Consider the following 22,567-nt stretch of genomic DNA (forward strand, 5'->3'; position numbering starts at 1 on the left):
ACAGTACAGCACACAGACCAAAACACAGAACAGCACAGAGGCCCATGCACAGTACAGCATATAGACCCATGCACAGTACAGCACAGAGACCCATGCACAGTACAGCACACAGTCCCACGCACAGTACAGCACGCAGGCCCATGCACAGTACAGCACACAGACCGAAACACAGTACAGCACAGAGGCCCATGCACAGTACAGCATATAGACCCATGCACAGTACAGCACAGAGACCCATGCACAGGACAGCACACAGGCCCCTGCACAGTACAGCACAGAGGCCCATGGACAGTACAGCAACAGACCCATGCCCAGTACAGCATACAGACCCACACACAGTACAGCACACAAGCCCATGCACAGTACAGCACACAGCCCATGCACAGTACAGCACTCAGACCTGTGCACAGTACAGCACACATGCCCACACACGGTACAGCACACAGACCCACACACAGTACAGCGCACATACCCACACACAGTTCAGCACACAGACCCACGCACAGTACAGCACACAGGCCCAAGCACAGTACAGTACACAGGCCCAAGCACAGTACAGTAAACATGGCCACCCACAGTACAGCACACAGGGCCATGCACAGTATAGCACAGAGCGCCAAGCACAGTACAGTACATAGGCCCAAGCACAGTACAATACACAGACCCAAGCACAGTACAGCACACAGGCCCATACACGGTACAGCACACAGACCCACACACAGTACAACACATAGCCCCGTGCACAGTACAGTACACACACCCAAGCACAGTACAGCACACAGGCCTACACACAGTACAACACAGAGGCCCATGCACAGTACAGCATGTAGACCCACACACAGTACAGCACACAGGCTCACACACAGTACAGCACAGAGGCCCATGCTCAGTACAGCATATAGACCCACACACAGTACAGCACACAGACCCACACACAGTACAGCACACAGGCCCACACACAGTACAGCACACAGGCCCATGCACAGTACAACACAGAGGCAGATGGACAGTACAGCACACAGGCCCACACACAGTACAGCACACACCCATGCACAGTACAGCATATAGACCCACACACAGTACAGCATATAGACCCACACACAGTACAGCACACAGGCCCATGCACAGTACAGCACACAGGCCCATGCACAGTACAGCACACAGGCCCATCCACAGTACAGCACACAGGTACATGCACAGTAAAGCACAAAGGCCCATGGACAGTACAGCACACAGGCCCATGCACAGTACAGTACACAGGCCCACACACAGTACAGCACATAGGCCCATGCACAGTACAACACACAGGCCCATCCACAGTACAGCACAAAGGCCCATGGACAGTATAGCACAGAGGCCCATGCATAGTACAGCACACACCCCCATGCACAGTACAGCATATAGACCCACACACAGTACAGCACACAGACCAACACACAGTACAGCACACAGGCCCACACACCGTACAGCACACAGGCCCATGCACAGTACAGCACACAGGCCCATCCACAGTACAGCACACAGGTTCATGCACAGTAGAGCACAAAGGCCCATGGACAGTACAGCACACAGACCAACACACAGTACAGCACACAGGCCCACACACCGTACAGCACACAGTCCCATGCACAGTACAACACACAGGCCCATCCACAGTACAGCACACAGGCCCATGCACAGTACAGCACAAAGGCCCATGGACAGTACAGCACAGAGGCCCATGCATAGTACAGCACACACCCCCATGCACAGTACAGCATATAGACCCACACACAGTACAGCACACAGACCCACACATAGTACAACACACAGGCCCACACACAGTACAGCACACAGGCCCACACACAGTACAGCAAACAGGCCCACACACAGTACAGCACAGAGACCCATGTACAGTGCAGCACAGAGGCCCATGCACAGTACAGCATACAGACCCATGCACAGTACAGCATACAGACCCATGCACAGTACAGCACAGAGGCCTACACACAGTACAGCACAGAGGCCGAAAGACAGTACAGCACAGAGGCCCATGCACAGTACAGCACACAGGCCCACACACAGTAATGCACAGAGATCCATGGACAGTACAGCATACAGGCCCATGCACAGTACAGCACACAGGCCCATGCACAGTACAGTACACAGACCCATGCACAGTACAGCACACAGATCGATACACAGCATAGCACACAGTCCCACGCACAGTACAGCACGCAGGCCCATGCACAGTACAGCACACAGACCGAAACACAGTACAGCACCCAGGCCCATGCACAGTACAGCATACAGGCCCATGCACAGTACAGCATACAGGCCCATGCACAATACAGCATAGAGATCCATGCACAGTACAGCACAGAGACCCATGCACAGTACAGCATGCAGGCCCATGCACAGTACAGCACACAGACCAAAACACAGAACAGCACAGAGGCCCATGCACAGTACAGCATATAGACCCATGCACAGTACAGCACAGAGACCCATGCACAGTACAGCACACAGTCCCACGCACAGTACAGCACGCAGGCCCATGCACAGTACAGCACACAGACCGAAACACAGTACAGCACAGAGGCCCATGCACAGTACAGCATATAGACCCATGCACAGTACAGCACAGAGACCCATGCACAGGACAGCACACAGGCCCCTGCACAGTACAGCACAGAGGCCCATGGACAGTACAGCAACAGACCCATGCCCAGTACAGCATACAGACCCACACACAGTACAGCACACAAGCCCATGCACAGTACAGCACACAGCCCATGCACAGTACAGCACTCAGACCTGTGCACAGTACAGCACACATGCCCACACACGGTACAGCACACAGACCCACACACAGTACAGCGCACATACCCACACACAGTTCAGCACACAGACCCACGCACAGTACAGCACACAGGCCCAAGCACAGTACAGTACACAGGCCCAAGCACAGTACAGTAAACATGGCCACCCACAGTACAGCACACAGGGCCATGCACAGTATAGCACAGAGCGCCAAGCACAGTACAGTACATAGGCCCAAGCACAGTACAATACACAGACCCAAGCACAGTACAGCACACAGGCCCATACACGGTACAGCACACAGACCCACACACAGTACAACACATAGCCCCGTGCACAGTACAGTACACACACCCAAGCACAGTACAGCACACAGGCCTACACACAGTACAACACAGAGGCCCATGCACAGTACAGCATGTAGACCCACACACAGTACAGCACACAGGCTCACACACAGTACAGCACAGAGGCCCATGCTCAGTACAGCATATAGACCCACACACAGTACAGCACACAGACCCACACACAGTACAGCACACAGGCCCACACACAGTACAGCACACAGGCCCATGCACAGTACAACACAGAGGCAGATGGACAGTACAGCACACAGGCCCACACACAGTACAGCACACACCCATGCACAGTACAGCATATAGACCCACACACAGTACAGCATATAGACCCACACACAGTACAGCACACAGGCCCATGCACAGTACAGCACACAGGCCCATGCACAGTACAGCACACAGGCCCATCCACAGTACAGCACACAGGTACATGCACAGTAAAGCACAAAGGCCCATGGACAGTACAGCACACAGGCCCATGCACAGTACAGTACACAGGCCCACACACAGTACAGCACATAGGCCCATGCACAGTACAACACACAGGCCCATCCACAGTACAGCACAAAGGCCCATGGACAGTATAGCACAGAGGCCCATGCATAGTACAGCACACACCCCCATGCACAGTACAGCATATAGACCCACACACAGTACAGCACACAGACCAACACACAGTACAGCACACAGGCCCACACACCGTACAGCACACAGGCCCATGCACAGTACAGCACACAGGCCCATCCACAGTACAGCACACAGGTTCATGCACAGTAGAGCACAAAGGCCCATGGACAGTACAGCACACAGACCAACACACAGTACAGCACACAGGCCCACACACCGTACAGCACACAGTCCCATGCACAGTACAACACACAGGCCCATCCACAGTACAGCACACAGGCCCATGCACAGTACAGCACAAAGGCCCATGGACAGTACAGCACAGAGGCCCATGCATAGTACAGCACACACCCCCATGCACAGTACAGCATATAGACCCACACACAGTACAGCACACAGACCCACACATAGTACAACACACAGGCCCACACACAGTACAGCACACAGGCCCACACACAGTACAGCAAACAGGCCCACACACAGTACAGCACAGAGACCCATGTACAGTGCAGCACAGAGGCCCATGCACAGTACAGCACACTGTACCATGCACAGTACAGCGTACAGGCCTATGCACAGTACAGCACAGAAGGCCATGCAAATTACAGCAGTACAGCACACTGTACCATGCACAGTACAGCATGCAGGCCCATGCACAGTACAGCACACAAGCCCCTGGACAGTACAGCACACAGACCCATGGATAGTACAGCATACAGACCTACGCACAATACAGCACACAGGCCCATGCACAGTACAGCACACAGGCCCATTCACAGTACAGCATTTAGACCCACATACAGTACAGCACCAGGCCCACACACAGTACAACACAGAGGCCCATGCACAGTACAGCACACAGGCCCATGCACAGTACAGCGTACAGACCCACGCACAGTGCAGAACACAGACCCATGCACAGTACAGCATACAGGCCCATTCACAGTACAGCATTTAGACTCACACACAGTACAGCACACAGACCCACACACAGTATAACACACAGGCCCATGCACAGTACAGCACAGAGGCCCACGCACAGTGCAGAACACTGACCCATGTACAGTACAGCATACAGGCCCATGCACAGTACAGCACAGAAGCCCATGCAAAGTACAGCACACAGGCCCATGGACAGTACAGCATGTAGGCCCATGCACCGTACAGCACACAAGCCCATGCACAGTACAGCACCGAGGCCCACGGACAGTACAGCACACAGACCCAAGCACAGTATGCTACACAGGGCCATGTGCAGTACAGCACACAGGTCCACGCACAGTACAGCATACAGACCCATGCACAGTGCAGCACAGAGACCCATGCACAGTACAGCATATAGACCCACACAGAGTACAGCACACAGACCCACACACAGTACAGCACACAGGCCCACACACAGTATAGCACACAGGCCCATGCATAATACAGCACAGAGGCCCATGGACAGTACAGCACACAGGCCCATGGACAGTACAGCACACAGGCCCATGCACAGTACAGCATACAGACCCACACACAGTATAGCATACAGGCCTACACACAGTACAATACAGAGGCCCATGCACAGTACAGCACACACTTCCATCCACAGTACAGCATATAGACCCGCACACAGGCCCACACACAGTACAACACACAGGGCCATTCACAGTACAGCATATAGACCCACACACAGTACAGCACACAGGCCCACACACAGTACAACACAGAGGCCCATGCACAGTACAGCATATAGACCCACACACAGTACAGCACACAGGCCCACACACAGTACAGCACAGAGGACCATGCACAGTACAGCATATAGACCCACACACAGTACAGTACACAGATCCACACACAGTACAGCACACAGGCCCACACACAATACCACACAGAGGCCCATGGACAGTACAGCCACAGGTCCACGCACAGTACAGCACAGAGGTCCATGGATAGTACAGCACACAGACCCATGCACGGTACAGCACACAGGCCCATGGATAGTACGGCACACAGCCCCATGCACAGTACAGCACACAGGCCCATGGATAGTACGGCACACAGCCCCATGCAGAGTACAGCACACAGGCCCATGCACAGTCCAGCGCAGAGGACCACGGACAGTACAGCATACAGATCCAAGCACAGTATACTACACAGGGCCACACACAGTACAGCATACAGGCCCACGTACAGTACAGCACTCAAATACATATGCACAGTACAGCACACAGGCTCATTCATGTGCAGCACACAGGCCCATATGCACATTACAGCACACAGATCCAAGCACAATACAGCACACAGCCTCATGCACAGTACAGTACACAGACCCAAACACAGTACACGCACAGCCCCATGCACAGTACAGTATACAGACCCAAGCACAGTACAGTGCACAGACCCATGCACAGTACAGCACACACTTCCATCCACAGTACAGCATATAGACCCGCACACAGGCCCACGCACAGTACAACACACAGGGCCATGCACAGTACAGCATATAGACCCACACACAGTACAGCACACAGGCCCACACACAGTACAGCACACAGGCCCACACACAATACCACACAGAGGCCCATGGACAATACAGCCACAGGTCCACGCACATTACAGCACAGAGGTCCATGGACAGTACTGCACACAGGCTCATGCACAGTACAGCATACAGGCCCAAACACAGTACACACACAGCCCCATGCACAGTACAGTATACAGACCCAAGCACAGTACAGTGCACAGACCCATGCACAGTACAGCACACAGATCCAAAGCACAGTACAGTACATAGGCCCATACACAGTACAGCATACTGTACTATGCAAAGTACAGCACACAAGCCCATGGACAGTACAGCACACAGACCCCAGTACAGCACACAGCACACAAGCCAGCAGGCTACCTAACCCTGACCTACTGCACTGACCCTTTCTGTGGGTTACATGTCCCTAGCATAACCACTGCTGGACAACTCTTTGACAGTTACATCTTTATGCAGGGACAGAGAAAAGCATCAGGAATGTTGAATGATGACCAAGTCTTGTGTACACATTGTCCCCCTGTTTCCTGGTTGTGCAGTGGTCTCTCAGCACAGGCCTCCATTCACTGCGCTTTGTGTATGGCCATGAATGGTGTATGGTGGATAGTGTAAAAATTCATTTAACACCTACACAGACAATCTCCTTAGATACTGAAGCAGTTCAGAAAGCAACAAGATCTGGATGTCATTCAGGCTTGGGCTGAAAAGTAGCGTTTGTGTCACACAAACGCCAGACAGTGACCATCTCCAATGAGACAATTTAACCACTAACATTCAATAGTGTTACCATCACTGAATCCCTCACTATCCACTTCAGGGAGGTCAGAAGCTAGAAATACTGCAGGCGAATAACTCACCTCTCCCCCCCCCCCCCCCCCACCACCCCCCACGACTCTCCAAGACTCTCCATTATCTGCACAGCAGAAGACAGGAGTGTGATGGAATGCTCCCCACTTGCCTGGATGGGTGCAGTCCCAACAATACTCAAGAACCTTGATACCATCCAGGACACAGCAACCTGCTTGACTGGCCCCAGCTCCACAAACATTCACTCCCTTCACCACCGACCCTCAGTAGCAGCAGCGTGTGCTATCTACAAGATGCAATGCAGAAATTCACCAAAGATCCTTAGACAGCATCTTCCACACCATAGAGTACTTCCATCTAGAACGACAAGGGCAGCAGATACATGGGAACACCAGCGCCTGTGAGTTCCCCTCCAATCCACTCACTATCCTGACATGGAAACATAGCCATTCCTTCGCTGTCACTGGGTCAAAAATCTGGAAATTCTCCCCCTAACAGCATTGTGGGTCTACCTCCAGCATATGGACCGCAGCAGTTCAGGAAAACAGCTCACCACCAGCTTCTCAAGGGCAACAAGGGATGGGCAGGAAAAGCCTGCCCAGCCAGCATGTCCCATGTGCCATGAATGAATAAAAATAAATTCACAAGCATATGAAAGAAAGTGAACATCTTGACCATGTATGGGAAAGCTATTATTTACAGATAAGCCTTCTTCATCCGTGCCACCAACGTACCCTCAATAAGTTTCCGTCTTTCTCTCCCACGCACTCCCTGATTCTGCAGCCGGGATGGTGGGAGCCTGACCAACTCAGGAGCCCATGGGAAGACACTGACAATGATGGGGGAGTACATACATACATGCAATTTAAATTGGCTTAGATCTTATTGTACCCATTTGGAAACATTGAATAAGGCCCCTCCAGCTCACCTCAGAGAGGGGCATTGCAAGGGTGGGACAAATGGAGCTGCACTAAGATGAGGAACTGAACAAGAAAAAAGATCATTGTTGGACAGCTGTGCCAAACTAAACAACGGAACGTGGAATGTTTACTTTGCTCGACAAAAAACTGTGCCCTAGGAAATGAAGATATAAGCTGTAACTGCATGTGACTCATATTTTATAGACCAAATATTGATTCCGCGATGTGTTAGTTCCCCCTTCTGCAGATGCAAAGGCCCTACGACTATTGTAAGTAGTTCCCCAGAAGGCCTGTCGGATCCAGTGCTATATCATGTGCCTCTCAGGAATATTTGAGCCATAGGACATAGATCCTGTTTATTGTTACTTTGCCAGAATGAGGTTTCAAGGTCCCCTTGATTAATTTTTTTTTTTTTGAAAATCAGCACTTTTTTTGGCATAATTGAACAACTGCATCCCACAAAAGGAATTATTGAAAATATATCAGAGTTCTCTGGAAATGTTATATATTTTTCATACCTCAGTAAAATATTTTGCCATTATATTTAAATGTTGTTTGAGCTTATAAATCACTCAACTCATTTTCTAAGCATTTAATTTTAAAAATATCAAAAAAGGTTGAATGCTTAATAGAATTAAAATGATCTTTAAAAAGTTTTGATTTGGAATGAAAACCAACAGGTAATTTTAGATAATCCTACTCAGCCACATTATGACACATGTCTGGAGCAGATAGGACCTGGAGCAAGGGATGGGGCACGACCAATGTACCATAACAGACTCTTAATGGAAATCAGTAACCTGATAACAGCAGATTAATCATGTCTCATTGAACCAATTATCTCTAATTACTCAGACTTTGTTATTCTTTGGAAACATCACTCTTGCAGCTCAATCTGATACCAATCATCACATTCTGATTAGATTACTTACAGTGTGGAAACAGGCCCTTCGGCCCAACAAGTCCACACCGACCCGCTGAAACGCAACCCACCCAAACCCATTCCCCTACATTTACCCCTTCACCTAACACTACGGGTAATTTAGCATGGCCAATTCACCTGACCTGCACATCTTTGGACTGTGGGAGGAAATCGGAGCACCCGGAGGAAACCCATACAGACACGGGGAGAACGTGCAAACTCCACACAAACAGTTGCCTGAGGCGGGAATTGAACACGGGTCTCTGGCACTGTGAGGCAGCAATGCTAATAGCGGAAAGTTACTGGGGCTTTTGCTTATGCCTGGATCAGTCAGATCCCAGACTGAGATATGGTTTGAAAGCTCATTTCTGTGTTTTGTTTATTTTATGAGGTGATTTTTTTTTCACAGAAACACAAGCATGCAATGTTGCAGATTTGTGTTTATAATGCAAAAGCAAAGTGGATAAAACAGAAGAACTCAAACTAATTATGTAGTGTACAATACTAAATATTTTGAAACATGGTAAAAATATAATATACCACCTATTCCAAATATTGCAATATTTTTTTACAGTACTCCAATATCAAAGAGAATTCCCTTCTCTATCACAGATTTAACTGCTGCTTTCAATTTCTAGCCTGAGATTCTGATAGCCTCTTTCTTGAATGTTCACACAATTGAGCTTAAATCTTCTCAGCTCTGAATAATTCAGGGGTCTAACCAAACACATCTGGTCTGGAGTTTTCAAACTAAAACCTTTACACTGAAGTAATCTGTGCCCTAATTGTTCCAAATTATCTCTATTCTTCAGAGAATGTTTTCCACATATCTCACCTCAACCAGGGAATAAGCAACCTGAAATCTGAGCAAAAGAAATTTGATTTTTGATCCTTCCAACCGAAAGCAACTGAATGCTCTTCAATATTTACTCTGACTGCTTAAAACATTCTCCCACGACAAACAAATTCCCATTACCACTCCAGGCAATCTGCTTCTCATATTGTTATTTTTTTTTAAAATGGCTCCAGGACTATTGCCAAATTAATCATTAAGTCCCTTCATATACACACAGCATAACTGATATGCCGCTAGTAAAAAATTCCAAACTCTAATGAAAGCTAATAAAATATATAGAAATCACACAGCTTACATTACATTGCAGACATATTTAAAAGATTACAGTGACATAGAATGCCATTTGTAGCTTTTAATATTATGTTAGGAGAAAATCATTCAATCAAATTAGGTATATAGGTAGAAATAAAGAGAGAGACATAAAGATTAAATTAAGGGAGAATAGATTAATTGAGACAAAGGACAGGAAGGAATGCCTCCCAGGTCATGAAATAATCAACCTGTGACAGGCAAGCATCTCACCCTATTGCTGGCCTTACCAGTAAAATCTCCTGATGTGGTCACACCCATGCCTTATACAGTTGCAACAATATTTCCCTTCTTTTATCTTCAATTCCTTGAGTGATGAATGCTAAAATTCCATTTGTCATAGTCATAGAGATGTACAGCGCAGAAATAGACCCTTCGTTCAACTCGTCCATGCTGACCAGATATCCCAACCTAATCTAATCCCATTTGCCAGCACCTGGCCCATATCCCTACAACCCTTCCTCTTCATATACCATCCAGATGACTTTTAAATGTTGCAATTGTACCAGTCTCTACCACTTCCTCTGGCAGCTCATTCTATACATGCACCACCTTCTGCATGAAAATGTTGCCCCTAAGATCCCTTTTATATCTTTCCCCTCTCACCCTAAACCTATGCCCTCTAGTTCTGGACTCACCCACCCCAGGGAAAAGATTTTGTCTATTCATCCTATCCATGCCCCTCATGATTTTATAAACCTCTATAAGGTCACCCCTCAGCTTTCAATGCTCCAGGGAAAACAACCCCAGCCTGTTCAGCCTCTCCCTGTAGCTCAGATCCTCCAACCCTGGCAACATCCTTGTAAATCTTTTCTGAACTCTTTCAAGTTTCACAACATCTTTCCGATAGGAAGAAGACCAGAATTGCACGCAATATTCCAACAGTGGCCTAACCAATGTCCTGTACAGCGACAGCATGACCTCCCAACTCCTGTACTCAATACTCTGCCCAATAAAGGAAAAGCATACCAAATGCCTTCTTCACTATCCTATCTACCTGTGACTCCACTTTTAAGAAGCTATGAACCTGCACTCCAAGGTCTCTTTGTTCAGCAACACTCCCTAGGACCTTACCATTAAGTGTATAAGTCCTGCTAAGATTTGCTTTCCCAAAATGCAGCACCTCGCATTTATCTGAATTAAACTCCATCTGCCACTTCTCAGCCCATTGGCCCATCTGGTCCAGATCCTGTTGTAACCTGAGGTAACCCTCTACATTGTCCACTACACCTCCAATTTTGGTGTCATCTGCAAACTTACTAACTGTACCTCTAATGCTCGCGTCCAAATCATTTATGTAAATGACAAAAAGTAGAGGGCCCAGTACAGATCCTTGTGGCACTCCACTGGTCACAGGCCTCCAGATTGAAAAACAACCCTCCACCACCACCCTCTGTCTTCTATCTTTGAGCCAGTTCTGTATCCAAATGGCTAGTTCTCCCTGTATTCCATGTGATCTAACCTTGCTAACCAGTCTCCCATGGGGAACCTTGTCGAATGCCTTACTGAAGTCCATATAGATCACATCTACCATTCTGCCCTCATCAATCCTCTTTGTTACTTCCTCAAAAAACTCAATCAAGTTTGTGAGACATGATTTCCCACACACAAAACCATGTTGACTATCCCTAATCAGTCCTTGCCTTTCCACATACATGTACATCCTGTCCCTTAGGATTCTCTCCAATAACTTGCCCACCACTGATATCAGGCTCACTGGTCTATAGTTCCCTGGCTTGTCCTTACCATCTTTCTTAAATAATGGCACCACGCTAGCCAACCTCCAGTCTTCCGGCACCTCATCTGTGACTATCAATGATACAAATATCTCAGCAAGAGGCCCAGCAATCACTTCTCTAGCTTCCCACAGAGTTCTCGGGTACACCTAATCAGGTCCTGGGGATTTACCCACCTTTATGCATTTGAAGTCATCCAGCACTTCCTCCTCTGTAATATGGACATTTTGCAAGGTGTCACCATCTATTTCCCCACATTCTATCTTCCATTTCCTTTTCCACAGTAAACACTGATGCAAAATACATGTTTAGTATCTCCCCCATCTCTTGTAGTTCCACCCAAAGGCTGCCTTGCTGATCTTTGAGGGGCCCTATTCACTCCCTAGTCGCCCTTTTTCCTTTATATATTTGTGAAAACTCTTTGGATTCTCCTTAACTCTATTTGCCAAAGCTATCTCATGTCTCCTTTTTGCCCTCCTGATTTCCCTCTTAAGTATACTCCTACTGCCTTTATACTCTTCTAAGGATTCACTCAGTCTCTCCTGTCTATACCTGACATATGCTTCCTTCTTTTTCTTAACAAAACCCTCAATTTTTCTAATCATCCAGCATTCCCTATACCTACCAGCCTGTCCTTTCCCCCTGACAGGAATATACTTTCTCTGGATTCTTGTTATCTTATTTCTGAAGGCTTCCCATTTTCCAGCCATCCCTTTACCTGCGAACATCTGCCTCCAATCAGCTTTTGAAAGTTCTTGCCTAATACCATCAAAATTAACCTTCCTCCAAATTAGAACTTTAACTTTTAGATCTGGTCTATCCTTTTCCATCACTATTTTAAAATTAATAGAATTATGGTCGCTGACCCCAAAGTGCTCCCCCACTGACACCTCAGTCACCTGCCCTGCCTTATTTCCCAAGTAGGTACATCCACATACTGAATCAGAAAAGATTTTTGTATGCTCTTAATAAATTCCCCTCCATCTAATTGCTTAACACTATGGCAGTCCCAGTGTATGTTTGGAAAGTTAAAATCCCCGGCCATAACTACCCTATTATTCTTACAGATAGCTGAGATCCCCTTACAAGTTTGTTTCTCAATTTCCCTCTGTCAATTAGGGGGTCTATAATACAATCCCAATAAGGTGATCATCCCTTTCTTATTTCTCATTTCCACCCAAATAACTTCCCTGGTTGTATTTCCAGGAATATCCTCCCTCAGCATAGCTGTAAAGCTATCCCTTATCAAAAACACCACTCCCCCTTCTCTCTTGCCTCCCTTTCTATCCTTCCTGTAGCATTTGTATCCTGGAACATTAAGCTGCCAGTCCTGCCCATCCCTGAGCCATGTTTCTGTAATTGCTATGATATCCCAGTCCCATGTTCCTAACCATGCCCTGAGTTCATCTGCCTTCCCTGTTCGGCCTCTCGCATTGAAATAAATGCAATGTTCCTTAATACCTGCTGTACCTGCAAACTAGCTTTTTGCTTCTCATGCATTAGGACACCCAGATCCCTCTGCATTGAAGCATTTTGAAGTCTCCTTCCATTTAAATGGCAAGTTATTTTCTTATTCTTCCGACCTCTTTATGACATTAATAACGGTGAGTCATGAAAGTTTCCAAAAAACGTCTCACCCACCACTTCATTGGTGAAATGGAAGAAAAAGCATGAATATCTCTCCAGGACCAACTCGCCCAATTCTTTCTCCTTCTCACCACCTCTTTAGTCAACTCCAGGAATTCCACCATGTCCATAATCCCGTGATTTAGTATTTTAGTTTACGTTTTAGGTGATCTGTGTAATTTTCGAGGCTTTACAGAGACATATATTTATTAGCCTGAAAGGGAAAGAGATAATTGTTGAAGTAATATATGAGGTTTTAAAGAAGTTGTCTTGTGCAGTTATCCAGACACATTAATCAATCCCAGAGCACTGACAAAATAATTTATGAGTAGCCATCATCAATGTGTGGTTGATTAAAAGAAACATCTCAGTTATAGTATATTTTAAGGATAAGTGATTAATAATCAGCAGTAAATAAAAAGCAATTGTTACTAGCATTATTAATTACTTACATTTTTCAACAATGGACTGTGAGAAAGAAAAGATCAGGGACCTCTGGCTGTCAGTGTAAACTGTGCTCATGCAAAGAACGCAACTTCGTAATAAATGGGGGTAGTGTCTGTACTAAAGATAAAACAGGCAACTTGAGACAATCTTAAAGTGAGAATTCATGTACATATAGAAATATTCAGTTACATCAACTATTACAATATCATTAGTAAATTGGGTTTTAACAAAACCTTTTAACTGAGTGGGGGTTTAGTCTGATAAAAGCACTGTATGGCATATTTTTGAGTTCTCCAAGTACCCTGATGGCGGTTGAAGTGTAAGTCTGCTTCAGACCAATCTGAAAGAGGTGTCAGTTTTCCACAACAGTTTCTGTTGCTATGAAACAGGGAGGTGTTTGGTCTCAAAAGGAATCTTCCTCCTGTCCAAAAGCCAGATTTTGGATATCCTGTTTAAGTCTCTTATTCTTCTGATACATATAACTTCTGTGTGTTGTATTTCTTACTTAAATAGTCTTTAGTTGTTGGGTGAATGTAACACAGCTGACTGATCTGATTAAAATTCATCAAATTATATTATCCATCAACTTAGTGTCTCAGTCTTCCCTCACGGTCTATCTGTGTCAAACCTGAAGCATTTGAGCTACTTAACTTGAAGGGGTCCATTTGTGACTGTTAGCTTGATAAATTCAACCAGACTGCCCCAATCTAAAATCATCTAGACTCCATTTTAAATCAACAAAACCCAGCTGAACAGATCTCATTGGCTATAAACGTAGTTAACCTAGTTTTGGTTTTCCCATGGGTCGTGCCTAGCCTGATATTGCAAAATTCAGCAATGGTAAATTTTTTCATAACTTACATTTGTTTGCTTGGTGCTGGACAAACAGTTTGCCAAAGAAAGCTGAACTTTTACTTGGAAGTAGTTGCCAGACAGGTTTCATTGTGACTTGTTGTTTTTGGTTTTGTTACATATTGCTGTAGTCACTCATCATCATAGCAGCACATACCAGCTCCCAGGTGATGACACCATTTCCCTCTGTCATCTGCTTGTGTCTCTCAGATGTGAAAATCAGATAGATCCACCACCAGCTGTTGTACTTTCAGGAGCATTTTAGGAATGATATTGTCAGATTTTTATTGACGTGCACCAACATGAAACCTGAATCCCTACTGAAACCTGACACATTGCAAAAGACGTCAGTTCATCTAGGGAGGATTGGCTATTTTCAACCAAAATGGCAACGATAGTGGAAACCATATTGCATTAACATTGGAGGGAACACTTTTGCTACAAATGGCCAAACATTACAGACATTATGGCCAGAGCAGATCTGTAAATCTGTGAAATCCCTTTCCATTCATTCCACACAATTAAGGGAAGTGAAAACCCGAGTTTATGTCATTCTTTTTGGACTGAAAATGCAACACATTTTGCAAGTGAAAATTTGAAAACCAGATGCAAAATGCCAAGTTTTTGTTTGTACCTTGTAGTAGTGTAAGTTTGGCGTCATCCCTGATTTATATTTGCAAATGCCATATTTTTGTAGTTAGGAAAATACACACAGAGTAATTCTGGTGAGACGATGCTGTGTGTGTGATATCGAATGTGTTTTACAAATGTAAAAGAAGTACCTCAAAGGCAAACATAACAAACACTGCACATATGTGCATCACCCTTTCAAGGTTTGATAGTTGCTGAAAATGTGTTGCTGGAAAAGCGCAGCAGGTCAGGCAGCATCCAGGGAATAGGAGAATCGACGTTTCGGGCATGAGCCCTTCTTCAGGAACTTGGCCCGGAAATGGTGGCTCAGTGGTTAGGTTTGATAGTTGCCCTGATGAATCAGGTCCACACGTCTCCAAGGTGCGCATTCCAGAAATTCTTAATATGTTTGTAATAATATTTAAATGATTATCCAATGGCTGTTAATGGATCTTAAATGAAATTGGGCTTTCCCAGTTCTTGGCTCATCTTTAAATAAAGGAAATAACAATTGTGAAGAAACCAGCAGGGTCAAACCTGCAATTAATGAACTTAGCCAGAGCATCCTGTCATCTTCTGGACTTTCTTTCTGCATTCAACAACTGAATTCTAACTTTGACTGAAAGTAATTCTCTGGCTTTCGTTTTCATTGAAACCAGCTTGATTGCAGCTGTGGGTGCTCCTGTAAATCTACTTTGTGGATTGTGAATAAAAGTGAGCAGCGAAGGATGCCAATGAGAGGAAGAACACCTCAGAACAGCAAGGGAGGAGGTACCTAGTGCAAGAGCCCACATCCACAGTCAGTCCTTAGAAACCATCTCTCACATTCTAACTTTACTGAGAAGCTTTTTGTCTCCCCCAAAGAGTCTGTGATGGCTACAACCCCTTACACAGTGTTTTTTTTCCAGCCTGCAGATTGCATGTAGTAACATCTCTAAGTTTGGGGTAAATTTGCTGTCTCAGAAATATCAGCTTCCTGACTGGGAAACCATGGTGACCAGCACGGTTAGTAGGAGAGAGCCTCCCTTTGCCATTATGTGGGGCAATTCTAATGGATCAGGGATAAGCAGATGGCCCGGAAATGGTGGCTCAGTGGTTAGCACTCCTGCCTCACAGTGCCAGAGTCCCAGATTTGATTCCAGCTTAGGGAGACTGTCTGTGTGGAGTTTGCAGATTCTCCCTGAGTCTACGTGGGTTTCCTCCAGGTACTCTGGTTTTCTCCCAAAGTCCAAAGATGTGTAGGTCAAGTGAATTGGCCATACTAAATTGCCCGTAGTGTTAGATGCATTAGTCAGAGGGAAATGGGTCTGGGTGGTTTGCTCTTCGGAGGATCGGTGTGGACTTGGTGGGCCGAAGGGCCTGTTCCACACTGTAGGGAATCTAATTAAAATTATAAAAGCTGACTTCTACCCTTGCCTACTACTCTCCTGACCCTCCTCCCATCGTGACACCTACACAAGATGCAAAGGGAAACCATGTACTCACTTATCATTGGATGCCCTGAAGCTAAGGCTAGAGCGTCTCTGACAGAGTGAAAAAAATCACTCGTACGTAAGCTTCCTCCTAGAGCAAGATGTCACTAACTGTAGTTTCTGACATTGTCTTGCTGTAGTCCCCATCCTCACCCTGCCAACATGCAGGAATTTCACTCGCTCATGTCCAGCTTATTTGCAACCACAGGCAAAACAATGGCAAGAATTCTCTGCTCTTGCTGATAGTAAGTTGGAGACAGAAAGGGCTTTTAATTAGGTGGCACCATATCCCCGCCACCTCCCTGTCTCTGATGGAATTAAGTTGTGGACACGCAGTTGAACTTCCTACTCTTGTGACAATCGAAGCCTTCAGTGGCCAATTGGTGACCTCTGAAGACCTCCTTCTGCTAGCACTGGGATTAATCCAATAGTAGGCAGATTGTCATCACCCAGCATGCCAAGAAGTAAACAATGTGGCCAGTGGGATTTGGGAAGAGTGGTGTTGGTCCCTCAATAAGAGGTATTCAGTGCCTGATCAAAGGCCTGGACACTGGGCTGTGAGGGTATTGGGGATCACTGATAGTACAACTCTGTTTCCTGTGACTCTCACGTCTGGCAGCATCTGTACAGAGAGAAACAGAGTTAATGTTTCAAGTTTCAAAACTGAAGAAAATGCTGCCAGACCCATTGAATTTCTCCAGCACATTTTTGTTAAAATAACAAGTGGTTGTTAATGTGTGAGAACAGTTGTTTGAATAGCACAAAACTTCAATAAATCATAGTTATAAAGGGTACTGCATATAAACTTGTTTTTTTTTATGAAAAGGGTGTATTCGGATTCAAATGTAATCTTGCACAAATATCCTTCCTAACTTGCCTTGGTCATGCGACTTATGCCCTGAGGCACACTAGCTGCAGGTACACATCTTAAAGCTTGATCAATAAAAACGCAGGACACACAAGACTATTGTCTTGTAAACTCATAGCAGATCAGTCAACTAATTGCTCACTCTTACTTTTATTAGTTATATTCTCTTTGGATCTGACTATTGGGTGACGAGGGCTATCAGTATTATACAGACAGATTTGTTTTTACTTCTATTGACCACAGAATAAAGCTAAAATCACTCTGGACAACTAACTTTGGAAAACAAAACTATAATTTGAGGCAAAAGTACTCTCATTAATCCAACATTCAACTTCTATTTAAGGAAAATGTCAGACAGGAAACCATCTCCAATAAATGACTCTCTCTGTTTTGTTAAAGATCCATTTGTTATAATTCCTTCTTGATAGTTGTTATTCCAGTCAGTACAGCTCCAAGTCCAGCCCATACAGATGTTGTCTCCAGATTCAAGTCTGAGCTCGCAACAAATCAAATTTTCAAATATCGGAATCAATATCGAGGAGTGTAAATGATACCTATCAATAAAAACATCCTAGATACATTTTGAGGGTGGGTTACCAATATAAAAGGACAGGCAAAACCAAGATTGGACTTACATTAATTATGAAAGGTAAATATTTCCTCAGGGGAGAAAAGGAAGAATTGAAAAATAGCTTCCAATAACTTTTCTGGAAAAGTTGTTTTTTAATATTCCATTTCACTATTTTCCTTTAATCACCAAAGTCTTCCAGAAAACTCATTCAGAGATATATGACACATTTTCATATTGCCTTGGGAGCTATTAGCTTGGAGTATTCCTTTGTGTGAAGGTGAATCCGGTACAGAGTTGGCCAAACAAAGCAGAACAGTTTTCTAATATGAAGAGCCAGAACCCTCCCTTGTCAATCCAACTATTAATCATGGCACGTCACTAACACTGGACTTCCTAGCTGCGTTAGTAGAATATAAGATAACATAACATATTTAAGTAGCCTCCTGCTTGTCTGTTGTACCATGCCGAATGGCAAAGTTGGCTCTTGCTAGGGTTGCTGATATCCTTAAATGGCCAAAGGCAAAATTGGATTCATTACAAAGGCTGGTTTTATTAGTTTTTACACATGACTATGGAAGATTAAGTTGGAGGAGCTCTCACTGTTCTCCAGAAATATCTGGAACATGTGGAAAATACTTTATTGGCATGTCAAAATAATATCAGCATTAAAGCTTCAACTCATTTTCCACGGCCACAGATATCAAACCTTGCAGTCCATGGATCACTTAGTCTAGAGTTCTTAGAAGGAAACAAGAACTTGCACTTATATTCAGACGTTCATGACTGTAGAATGTCCTAAAGCAAACAAAGTACTTTTTTTGTGTAGTCACTTTTGTAATGCAGGAAAACGTGGTAGCTAAGGTGTAGAAAAAATGCAACTAGGAAGTTGACTAGACAAACTGTTTTAATAGCACTGATTGAACCTTACTGGTACCTCATTGGAATGAAACGTGTGTGACAGATACTTAAGCTATGACAGAAAGATGAGAATTGATGTGATCTGTCAAATGCAATTTTATTATAGATACAAAGGCAATTAATATTTGTTTACTAATTTACAAAATATACTATTATTGTGTGGGAATTTCAGGTCTGAATTGGAGAAATGATGTATAGCTTTATGTTGCATTTGAATTTCTATATTGCGAGCGTTAAGAAGGGGCAGACACTTTTTAGTTTCATTTTAGATTTGTTCTGTGAGCGCGGAGGAGTATCTGCACAGTTGTTCCGTTTATATGGATTTAAACATACGTTTAAATTAATGCCTTTAAACCCTTAGGGTTAATAGTTCAGTGTACCAGAGAAAACAAAAGACAGGAGTTCAAGAAACTGGGCAGTTGCCGAACATCAAGGTTTTTGAAACAGAAATAAAAACAAAAGATAATGTGAAAGAAAAGAAGGATAATGTGCAGTCATTCCGACAGCAAGGTTAGTCCAGCAGTCTCCAAAGCAGTCAGGGTAGAAGAAAAGAAACCCGGAGTGGCTTAGAAGTCAGTAAGAGAAAGGGACCAAAAACGTTCAGCGTTTGAGATATTTGAGTAGAAAACATCTTACAAGACCATTGAAGACACAACTTTAAGGAATACATGAGGAGTAGGTGACATGAATTTGCAACTTGTACAATGGCCTCAAAAAAAGCATTAATCAAAGGAAATAGCATTGTGTTAATACAGAAATTTGCCAAAAAAATAGTCACACCTCCTGAACAAGGAGCTTTAACATAAAGACAGGCACTGACCCTTCATTGAAGTTTGAATATCTGTAAAGTTGTGGCTGTGTCAAAAGCTTGAATCTTCCTGATTTTTGTAATAACATTGTGTCAGACATTGCTCTTTTAGTGAAACATAGTTGATACTTTATTTTCTTTTGTGGCAAACTTATATGTGTTCTTGGTAGAAGTGAATCGGCAGCCTCTTGTGGATAAGTTGAGTGACAGTACCACCACAGTAAATAAACAGCAAAAGTGAAACTCATGTTCTATCAAGTAAGGTCTCACCTTGGGATCTGACTTGTCTGGTATTACCGTCAGCTAGGTTAAAATATAATAGGGCTCTTTATGCGATTGAATATTCGTTGAATTTAGGTAGGACCAGCAAATCTTTAAAAACAATGTACAATAAGGTAATGAGCATAAACAAGAAGTGTGATTGTGAAGTATATCACAGAGATTAGAATTTAAAATGGCTTTGACTGCTGCTGAGATTTTTCTGGGTGGAGAATGTGACAATGGATTGTTTGAAAATTTTTAACTAAGGTTGAACTGAGACACCTAGTAGATATCTTGAAAGCTAAAATAAAAACAGATTTCAGAAGGCTTTTGAAAATCTCATCAGTATCACTGAAGTCAGTTGGTCCATCTCCCAGTAGTCAGAATAGTAGTCTACAGTGACAACATAATCAGTCTCTGTGCATGTGAAGAACTTTACTCCTAGATTCATTCATGGTCTGTCCAAGATATGTGTCATCAATCGCTCTCTAGCTTGCTTAACTTGGTATTCATGACAGCTACTCACTGGCCGATGTGATCCTTGATTTTGTTGCTCATGTTTGTTCTGTGGAGCACATTTCTTGCCTTCCTCAGACTAACTCAATTCCTGAAGAAACGTCAATTCTCCTGCTCCTTGGATGCTGCCTGACCTGCTGCGCTTTTCCAGCAACACATTTTTCAGCTCTGATCTCCAGCATCTGCAGTCCTCACTTTCTCCTAGTCAGTTCCTTAGTGGCTTGCATAGATGAACTTAATCACCCCTTCTCTCTACTCCTGAGCGATATTGACTCTATTTTCTTTTGTACAATGTTCCATCTTGGATTGTCTATTTTTCTCTATGTGTTCAATATACTCTTATAGCAACAAGGGTGTCCTCGGGTCACCCCTTCATCACAACTTCTCACAATGCTTGGACAATTGCATTGCATTGGGTAGTTTGCTTGATTTGAGCTTGTCCCTTAGATTCAACTCCTTTGAGTGTATTGTTTCTAGAGCTTGTCAAACAGCTGCTTTGTGTTGGATCTTGAAGATTTCACATCTTATCATAGCATATTCTGTATTCTCCATCAGGCGTGCTGTACTTGGCAGCATGTCTGCAATGGACATTTGCTTTCCTTGCATGTATTGTAATGTCCATCTGGTAGCTCCATAACTGAAGTAACATATTCTTGAAAATGATTTGCAGCAGACTGAAATGGTTTGATGAAAATCCTTTGAAGTGGCTTGATGTTGGGCTCAGCGGTTACTGTAGGTGGAATCTTCCCAGCCCTGAACAATATGAGCCTTGGTGAGAAAGTTAGGAAAATCACATGAGACGTCCAGCAAAGACGTTCACAACACTAAGAGGAAAAAGTCCCATTTTCTAACCAATTGTAAAACTGTGAGACAAGATTCTTGCTATTATTACTCCCCATTAGTCTTTACGCTCATCTCATTAATATTTAGTTTTCTATTCTTCCAAAAACTGGATGGAAACTAGACACTGAGATTTCCCAATATGGAAGTCGCAGCAGTTACTTGGAGACTTCACTTATCGCTCGCTTCTCTGGACCTTCACCTTGAACACATATTACTATCATCCCAGGTCACAATCCATGTGCAGGCATCCCACATCCATGGACCTTGTGATCTGAGACACACCATTCACACTGCATCATCATGGCACATCTCTGATCCACTTACAGGAAAGTTTGGATCACACTGGCACCTCTCATTACAATGCTGCTTCATGGTCCCTTTTCAAATGGGGACAACACTCAGGTTTGGATCAGGGTGTATCTCAGTGATCCCTGCTTACTCTCTTAGAGTTCACTCACTTTGTGCCAACTTCAATGTCTACAGCAGACACCTAAAGGCACTGGAGCAATCCCCCCCAATGCTGCCTGTTCAAAATCCTGTGAATCTGCTGGGAAGACAGAAACATTAACACCAGCATCCACGACCAGGCCTACATCCCCAGCATTGAGGCACTGACCACTCTTGATTGGCTCCAATGGACTGGGCACATCATCGTCTGACTGACACGTGTATGACTGACACGAGACTCTCCAAGCAGGTATTGTACACCCAGCTTTGGAATGGCAGGTGGGCCCAGGTAGACAGAAGAAATGTTTCAGTGACACCCTCAAGGCATCACAGGCAAAGTGCAGCATTCCCACAGACACCTGGGAAGCACAGGCCCAGGACTGTCAAAGTGAAGGAGATGCATCCAGGAAGGGGTCTTAAGCCTTGAGACTTGTCAATGGGAA

The 22,567-nt window shown here is 44.7% G+C and overlaps 1 long non-coding RNA gene across 1 annotated transcript; it reads right to left on the reverse strand.

Annotated features, from left to right (window-relative positions):
• Window positions 1–13,511: 13,511 nt before the first annotated feature.
• LOC122555763 (uncharacterized) lies at window positions 13,512–14,900 on the reverse strand. Its single transcript, XR_006313356.2, has 3 exons — window positions 14,800–14,900; window positions 13,944–14,055; window positions 13,512–13,705 (listed from the first exon to the last, which is right to left on the reverse strand). It is a non-coding gene; the product is annotated as an uncharacterized LOC122555763 (long non-coding RNA).
• Window positions 14,901–22,567: the final 7,667 nt, after the last annotated feature.

Source organism: Chiloscyllium plagiosum, unplaced genomic scaffold (genome assembly GCF_037043375.1).
Source record: "Chiloscyllium plagiosum isolate Xiang-an unplaced genomic scaffold, Cpla_swu_hap1 HiC_scaffold_1, whole genome shotgun sequence".
In the NCBI taxonomy this organism is placed as follows: Eukaryota; Metazoa; Chordata; class Chondrichthyes; order Orectolobiformes; family Hemiscylliidae; genus Chiloscyllium; species Chiloscyllium plagiosum.